This window comes from Myodes glareolus, chromosome 1 (genome assembly GCF_982192425.1).
Source record: "Myodes glareolus chromosome 1, mMyoGla1.1, whole genome shotgun sequence".
Classification (NCBI taxonomy): Eukaryota; Metazoa; Chordata; class Mammalia; order Rodentia; family Cricetidae; genus Myodes; species Myodes glareolus.
The window spans coordinates 111,557,537-111,566,425 of NC_142026.1; the positions used below are offsets into that span (position 1 = coordinate 111,557,537).

The window sequence follows — 8,889 nt, forward strand, 5'->3', positions numbered from 1 at the left end:
AAAAACAAGAAACTTTCTTTCTAGTAAAATGGCTTACAAGTCTATTCTATTTTTTGTTGTTTTTTTTCATTATTTTTATAAGAATATGACCTTATCCATTATTAGTCAACAGTGCCATAAGGAATGTATCCCTTGGTTGTAAACCATTCCAGAATCCAAGCGCTTGAGAAAACACTGGCCATTCAGCTTGGTCTGCATCAGCTTGAGGGGATTCCATTTTATTGTCTACAAATTGCTGCTGCCCGAGTTCTGCCAGGGCTTTGTGGGTGGGGTGGTGGGGATGAGGAGTGGTAGGCTGAGGGGAGCGTTAGGGTAAAGTGTATATAGGACATTAGAATGAGTGAAGGTCTTTGTTCCCATCTCTCTGAGTTATTGGTGTGGTGTAAGAACCAACTATTTCAAAAGACATGTTTGTAAGACCTGGAAGCTAAAGCCAGCGCGGTGGCACCTCTTTTGTCTGTCACACAACCCACATAAAGTTCGCCTCCTGATGCCTTGATTCTAACTCTCCTCTCAATATGTTTTCTGGGTCCCAGGATTACTGCAGATCCGGGCCTCAGTTCTGTTACTCTTTCCTCTCTCTCTATTTTATGACAGCGGAAGTAGTCACTGCTTCCTGCTTTGCTCACAAAAGTAGGGGCAAGAGATTTGAAAGAAGGTGTGAACACTTGACAAAGCACGAGTTTGTGCAAAGGCCTGCGAGTCTTTGGGAAGAGAGGTAACTGCTGTACCTCAGACGATAAAACCCTTACGTTCCTCCATGCAGGAATGCTCTCTCTCAACTAGCATTTCTCAAGGTTAGAACCACGAGTAAACAATGCTTTGGAATCGAAGCTGTTTTCCTTCTGAGGCTTTCAATGCAGTTTAAAACAGGCCTTGCTTCGACCACAACTCCTGGGAATCCCTCCCTTGCTTAGCAGATTCATGTTCAGCTGTCCTTTAGGTATTATTTTAATTGATGTATTTGTTTAGTGACCTACTTCTGGCGAAACTGTCATTTCTAGACGTCTCTCAGTTCCGTTGTTCATGAGGCATTTACTAAATGCCTTCTGTGAATTGTGCCTTGCTTTGGAGATTTCGACTATTGAGATTTAGATGAAAAATGTGTGTCTCTGGAGAGCTGGAGAAGTGCTGGGGAGGGGGGTGCCGGGGAGGGGGGGGCAGTGGAGACTGGGGAAATGTAGCCCTGGAAAGCCAGGAAAGGCTGAGCGGAGCAGGTGACATTTGAGCTGAATCTTGATGGATGGGTAGGAGTCTGCCAGCTAGAGGGAGAGGAAATAACATGTTTGAGCACGTTATGAGAAATTCGTGGTATGTTACGTGATGGAGCATTTAATGAACTGGCTCAGTGGGGAGCAATATGATTGGTGAGGTACTCTTTTTCTTGTCATTGTTTTTTTTTTTTTCCTGACCTAGACGGAGAAGAAAAATTTCACAGAACAAAAGTATTCTCTACCACCAACTAGCGAAATATTTGCTCAATAAGTATTCCCCATCCTTGTCTGGGGATCATCTTTTGGAAAGAGCTGCATTTATGTACCAAGTACATCAGCTTTAACTTACTGTTGGAATGGAGACCAGGCAGATATTAAACAGGAAGATGACGTGATTGCGTGGGGCTGTGCCTCAGATGATGGACTGGAAAGATACGGGGGTTATGGAAGAGAAAGAGTCAATGAGAGCTACTGTTTTACTAACCAAGGAGGTGAAGAGAAGAGAGGAAGAGTCTCTGAGTCTGGGCACCCGGTACCATCTTTGGTGATGCCACTTCGGGGAAACAAGGAGGGGTGTTTTTAAGGAAGAACTGTAAGGGATGCATTCGGTCTTGAGCTAGTGGTAACGGGTGCATCTGAAGTACATATAGAAACCAATGGGCTTGCTCCTTCAGGAGACCGCAAAATGATGCTTGTGAACATTTAGGAAGTAGTTCCTGAGGTCATGGAAGTATTCTTGTATTTGACACTGGGACGATGGCTTAGATGGTAATGTGTGGATCACACAAGTGTGAGGACCTTAGGTTTGATCTCTGATGCATAAAATGACAAGTGTGGAAGTGCATGTCTGCAACCCTAGACCCAGAGAATGAACACACGCACGTGTGTGTGCAACACACACACACCACATGTGCACGCACACATGCACACACACACACACACACTCATTCACTATGTTTTTCTGGACTTTAACTGGGCTTAAAAAGACTGGTGGATTTGACAGAAGACCATTATTTCTCAATTTTTTTTTCTCCCAAAGTTTCACTGAAGGTCCTCGTAAGGTCTTTACCTACACGACCACTTCTAATTGTTACCCATGTCCCTCATTTCTCCTGGGTCTCAGTTGTCCTTACCCACCTTCTTGCCCCGTTGATAAACATTATTCTTCTTCCCTCTGACTTTTGTTATTACTGTCTTTCATGTAACACTTCCTCAGTCTGGATGTGTGGCAAATCAATCACTCTAAGTTGTCTCAAGATTTCTTTTTTTAAAAAGAAACCTTTCTTTCTTTCTTTCTTTCTTTCTTTCTTTCTTTCTTTCTTTCTTTCTTTCTTTCTTCCTTCCTCCCTCCCTCCCTCCCTCCCTCCCTCCCTCCCTCCCTCCCTCTCTCCCTCCCTCCCTCCCTTCCTCTCTTTCTTTCTCTCTCTCTCTCTTCCTTTCTTCCTTCCTTTTTTTTTGGTCTTTTTTTTATGTGGCCATGAGCTTATATTTTCTTCTTGTTTGGGAATTGAATTTTCTTTGATGAATTATTCTTTGCAGTCTGTTGTCATATTCCCAGCTGCTTGTAGAAATAAGGAAAACAACCAACTATATCCTTCCAGAGCTGTAATCCACTGAGCTCTCAGGCTGCAACAGTGGCACCCGTGGCAGCAGGGGCAGCAGCTGCAGCAGTGGCAGCAGCTGCAGCAGTGGCAGCAGTGGCAGCAGGGGCAGCAGTGACAGCAGGGGCAGCCATATTCCACATGTGCCAGACCGGTGCTGCATGTGTGATGTGCTTAGGGAGCCACACAGTTCTTGATGTAGTCAGGTCAGCACTGATGATTGCTTACTTTGGAGCAAGGGAAAGTGATGCACAGTGCCCAAGGTAAGAACTGGTACTAGTACCAGTGAAGTGGTCAAGTAGAATCGTGTTAACTAACAGCCAACGTTTCGGCTTTGGCTTTGCCAACTCACTCTGTAGTTTGTTCTTGTTCAGCTGTATTATGTTAGATTCATGGAAACATGCGAGATTAGTCAGGGTTCTTGACAGCTTTTCTGTAATCTGAATTATGACAATAAATTAAATATTCTTGTTTGTCACGGGCAAAATTTTAAAAGACTGTAGCCGAGGGTCGGTAAGATGGCTCGGTGGTGAAGCACGGAGAAACAGCTCTTTCAGAGGACTAGGGGCTTATATTCCAGTACCCACATCAGATGGCTCACAACTGCCTGTAACTACAGCTCCAGGGGGATCTTCAGGGTTCCATGGGCATCTATACTCACATGCACATAACCACCACACAAACACCCACATACACATAATGTAAATATATCAATCTTTAAAGACAAAATCTCCTGAGTAAATTTGGAACTTGGGTATCACTAGAGAGGGTAGAAGGGAATGGAGAGGAAAGGAGGAGGTGGAGAAAAATGTATAGCTCAAAAAAAAAAACAATAAAAAGATATTACTCTTTAAAAAAACACTGTAGCTGATTTGCCATAGGAAATAAACTTGGAGTTTGACCTCTGTGAGCTCCATATATTGTCTTTTATAGCCTGCAGCTTTTCTTCCACAAAGTCCGTGTGGCTAAGACACTCTCAGTAGGCAGAAGATTTCATGAAAATCAGTGAGATGTTCATATCTGTTCTGGATTCCAGTAGTCAGAAACATGTACATACACACACATAAGCAAGTGAATTTGGTGTGCAAGACTGAATTTTACTCTTTCTGCAAGTGTCTAAGAAAAGCAACTTTCTATTTGATAGATAACAATTTTCTAAAGATCTATCTATTTATTTATTCCTTTAGCTATCTATTTATTTATTTTACACACATTGGTGTTTTGCCTGTACGTTTGTCTGGGTAAGAGTGTCAGATCTTCTGGAACTGGAGTTACGGACAGTGGTGAGCTGCCATGTGGGTGCTGGAAATTGAACCTTGGTCCTCTGGAAGAGCACCCAGTGCTCTTCCCTGTTAAACAATCTTTCCAGTTCCTGATAGATACTATTTTAAAATAATCCTAAAGATTTAATTGGGTAGACAGATTGTTTTCAGCCCACTTGGACTATACTATAAGCCACTTTGGCCACTGAGGCTGGGGGTTCTGATAGAGCCACTGCATCACTTTCTGTCAGGAAGCTGGAGCCTCTCACGGCTAAAATATTTTGTTTTCTTTTGGTTTGTTTTTTAGTTTCAGCAAAGTTGTTTTATCAGGCAGCGTATTGGATGAACCTCTTAGATTAAGCCAATATATGCCATTTATTCTCTGATAAGCACTTCATAGCTTATTACTGGGTGGTCAAATGGCTTTTCGTGTAAAAGCTTGGAAATATTAATTTCCCTATTCTTCAGAGAGCCATAGGAATTAATAATTATGACTTGATCTTTTTGTGATATGCCCATTATCATTTGACTATTTTCAAAAAGTCTTTGTCTTTTTAGCATCCCATTAAAAAAATTTATATCGAGGAAGAAAAGTTTACTCTGACTACATTTTACTCGACCAATTTCTGCTACCAGTTATCTGTAACTGCTGGTAGAAACTGGACCAACGACAGTTTTTAAATTTTATATATTCTATGAATTACTTTTGCTGATGGCAAGAACTGAAATGCATTAAATCTCATTCCATTTTCTGATTCCATTAGCATCCTTTAGAAGCAAAAACCATTTTGTCTAATTTCTTATTATGAAAAGCAAGATATACTGCGGTATTTGAAAAACTTGTAAGTTTTTTCTCTGAAGTATATCAATCCCTGCATCAAATCCTACAGTTCAGTGTGTGTGTGTGTGTGTGTGTGTGTGTGTGTACGTGTATATTTTAAGTTTGACCAAGGAATCTCTTTCGGTTTTGATCAAACAATTCTTTACTTGACTGTGTCAACTACAGTTTCTGGACTGGGCTCCCAGGAGTCTCCATACCTGAGAGAACGCCAGACTTCCGCTTCCTCATTTGCATGCATCTCCAAGTCAGCCTCTGGATAATGACTTCAAATGAAAACAGCTTTTTGAAAAGGAAGGGCTTGTTATTGCTTTGGACAGGAGGCATTCGAGGTGATTAAACAACTAAGTCATCTCTTCATTTGGGGATAAAAGATGAAGGAGAATTTGAATGGGTGACCAAGTCATACATTCATCTTAAGGTACTCAAATGACTGGATACCACTTGAGCTTTTCTCTCCGTTTTAAAATCATATGATATCAATCTTTGCTCATTTTCCTCCGAGTAATTTGTTGTTCTGCTGAGGGTAAACAACTCCCTCAGATATTAACTGGCTGTCCACAAGTATGCACTGCAGCAGTAAAATGAACTCATGGAAGAACCAGCCTGAGCTCTCAACCATGCTTTTCTGTCTGCAAAATGGCATGACAGTTTGGGGATTTCTAACTGGAAATAAATTTGATTATATTGCTACCTTGCTGCTGTGGATTAGTAGTTGAAATGTGTACGGAGAGGGCAGCGGAGCTCAGATCTGCAAACGGCTCCCGCTATGAAGACAGGAAGAAATGGGTTGCCTCTCTCGCTCTAGCCATCACTATCTAAAGTGACATTTAAATTGGATCCTGGAAATTGCCTTTTCTGTTTATGTTAGCAAGAGTTTTTTTTTTTTTTTCCTCTTTGGCTTTATTTGAGTAGCGAAGCGGCTTTATAGCATTTTGTGTCGCCTGCATGAAGTGTTTTGCATACCTGTAACCTTTCAATTAATGTTATTTATGTTTCAATAAACCACCAAGCTACTTTTCCAGATGTCCTAATCCTTCATGTAAATGAATTTATTAGATCCAGCCACCAGACTCAATGAAATCTGCCAAATTCACTGTCTGGGCCACATACCAGGGAGTTGAAGCTGTATTTGCATAAGCTCGCTCTGCGAGTGCAATCTTACGTATCATCTGCGGAGTTAAAGTTTCACTAATGTAAATCCCTGACAAATCAAATACAGATGGGGTGCTCTGCCCTCAGGGTTGAGCCTGTCAATTCTCAGCTCTCATATCTGCCTCCTCTTGGCTCTGGGCTCCCCACCCTTCAGCCTCCTCTCCCACCCCCCAACACCGTACTGCTAATCTTTCAAAATTATTTATGTTAATACATTGCAGATAGCAAGCATGGCAGCAAAGAGTGGTGGCTCCCGTCTTCTTTCAATCATTCTGCCAGGCAGAAATGAGGTTGGCAAGTCATTTAAGGGGAGCTGGTTTTACCACCTGGAAAAATTTGCCCTGCCAATCAGTGGATGGCAGACAGATTGTTTGAGTTTGCCTAGAGATGTTTTAGATAAGGGGGGAGTCGGCGCAATAAATGGGTTAATGTCAGCCTGCAAATTCCATAACGTGGCCAAGGTAAATTCAATAATAAGCCCTTAGAGGAAGGGGAGGGGGGAGTGAGTTGGCATGGAGAGGCTACATGGGAGTGGGGGAAGGGAACGGGCTGATCTATCCAGACCAATCCCTTTGGTTAATGTTACAGCCCTCAGTGAAAGGTGGGACTCTTCTTTAATTCCATTGATTAGCTCTGAAAACTCTTGATAGCTTTAAGTCCTGTATCAAAAGAGGGAAAATGGACTGCTGAACGTGGAGAGAGTTAGTGCTTGTTGGGTTTGTTTTTGATTATTTTCAAGTCTAACAATGTTTCCTCCGCTGGTGCCCAGTTGCTATTTATTTGGCTTTAGCCTTTGATCCCCCTTATGCTGGCACATCATAAAAAACATATTCCTGCTCACGTCTTATATTATGTAGTTTGTTTCTGCTCAGGGTGAATAAGCCTCTCTTTGTTTTTGATAGACTCCAGGTGTTTATCGCTATAAGTTAGTAATGGAGTTAACCACAAGAAGCAAACTGAAAGAAGAAGGAATTGGGGGGAAATTGTGAGTTCGATAACTCAGAAGTCCTCCTGGCAAGACTCCTCTGGGAATAGCATGCTCTAAACTTAAGAGGCCTTGTCTCTACTTTCTAATCAAGTTGGATGAAATCGGGATTTCAGCATGCCGAGGTTTCCATTCTTTTAGGTCTTCGGTGAGTTTCTTTGAAAGTGGCCCGAGAGTCTTGTTTCCCCATGAATTTTCATTCTGGCACTAAAATGAATGATGGTGGCTAATCCAAAGGAGATTACTGATAGCCACTTGCTTGATCTGAGCTTGGAGGATTAATGCCAGAAGCAATTTTCTATCCATGGTGGTAACCCCCCCCCCCAACCCTTTGGAGTGGAGAGAAAAGGGGGCAGCAATACTATTGGTTTGGATGAATGTGTAAAAACCATACATCAGTGACAGTGATGGGAAGCATACTTCTTATTTTGTATTCCTTCACCATCCAGACACATTTTATGAGGGGTCAGAAGCCAATTCAAGGACATTTTGCGATTGCAACCTAGGCTATTGGCAAATTTCATTCACCTCTCCTTTCTTTGTTGGAACAAATAGATCTGGCTCTGCCCATCTTTAAAGATCAGAACTTTATTTTGACATGCTGGCAAAAGCTAGTTTTCGACCCAATTCTCATAGTAGTTATTTTAAAAAATATTTTATATGATTTAAGTATTGCAGTTTAAGACATACTAAACAATCTAGGCTAAACGAGATGATTATTGGGTTAAAGAAATAGTTGTACAAAATATATTACCAAGAGCTGACAGTTCCTGATGACGTGATGGCTTTGAGTGTATCCCGCATCCTCCCAGTCTCCTGGCATGAATCAATATTATTTTGTACTGATTTGTCTGTGAAGTAGGCACCATTAGAACCCTTGTAATTTGAGGGGGAAACTGAGGCAAAAAGAATTTAACCCTTTTGCCCCAACTGTGAGAAAAATGGCACAACCAGTAATAAATTATAGAGTGTTTGTCTTTAAACCAGTGGTTCTCAACTTGTGGGTCATGACATCCACAGGGGTCACATATCAGCTATCCTGATATCAGACATTTACATTATGATTAATAAAAGTAACAAAATTACAGTTATGAAGAAGCAACGAAAATAATTTTATGGTTAGGGTGTCACCATAACGTTAAGAGCTGCATTGCAGGATGGTAGCCTTAGGAAGGCTGAGAACCATTGCTTTAAACTTATGTTTTGTTTTTTATGTAAAATGTAAAAAGAATGGGTCAAGTTTCATATTTTTGGAAATTTATACTACCAAAACAGAATTTTGAGTTAATGAGATTCTGTTTCAAATGTTGAAGAGGAAACAGCTCTACATAAAAATAACGCTTAATAGTAAATACCCGATTATTCTGCTTTGAGGCTTTTACAACTCAATATGTGTAGCAACAATTTGATATGTCATCTTAGAAGTTAATTTTTTATTTTATTGTTTGCTTATTTTTATTCCTTTTTACAACAGGATCCCTTCTATGTAGTCATGGCTGTTCTGGAACTTGCTATGCAGACCAAGCTGCCCTCAATGAACAGAGATCCTTCTGTCTCTGCCTCCCAAGTGCTGGGATTAAAGGCATGTGTCACCATACTTGGCCTAGAAGTTAACTTTTGGTTCAATTTCTTTGAATAAAAACCTTGTCTAATGTCATGTATAAACTGAAAGTTTTGTTTCATTTTTTTCAATATACTCGTCTATCTCATGTCTTATATCAATTCAAAGGCAGGAATGTAGCCAGTGTTGTAACATTTGCCCCTTAAGTTCTAGGTTACAAGTTTGCTACCTAGCAGCATGAAACAAAACAAAAGCCTTGCTTACAAAAGCCAC

The 8,889-nt window shown here is 41.0% G+C and overlaps 1 long non-coding RNA gene across 1 annotated transcript; it reads left to right on the plus strand.

Moving 5' to 3' along the window:
• The first annotated feature begins 6,333 nt into the window (after positions 1-6,333).
• On the plus strand, positions 6,334-8,658 carry LOC125394591 (uncharacterized). Its single transcript, XR_007230271.2, has 3 exons — positions 6,334-6,531; positions 6,973-7,203; positions 8,530-8,658. It is a non-coding gene; the product is annotated as an uncharacterized LOC125394591 (long non-coding RNA).
• The last annotated feature ends 231 nt before the right edge of the window (positions 8,659-8,889 follow it).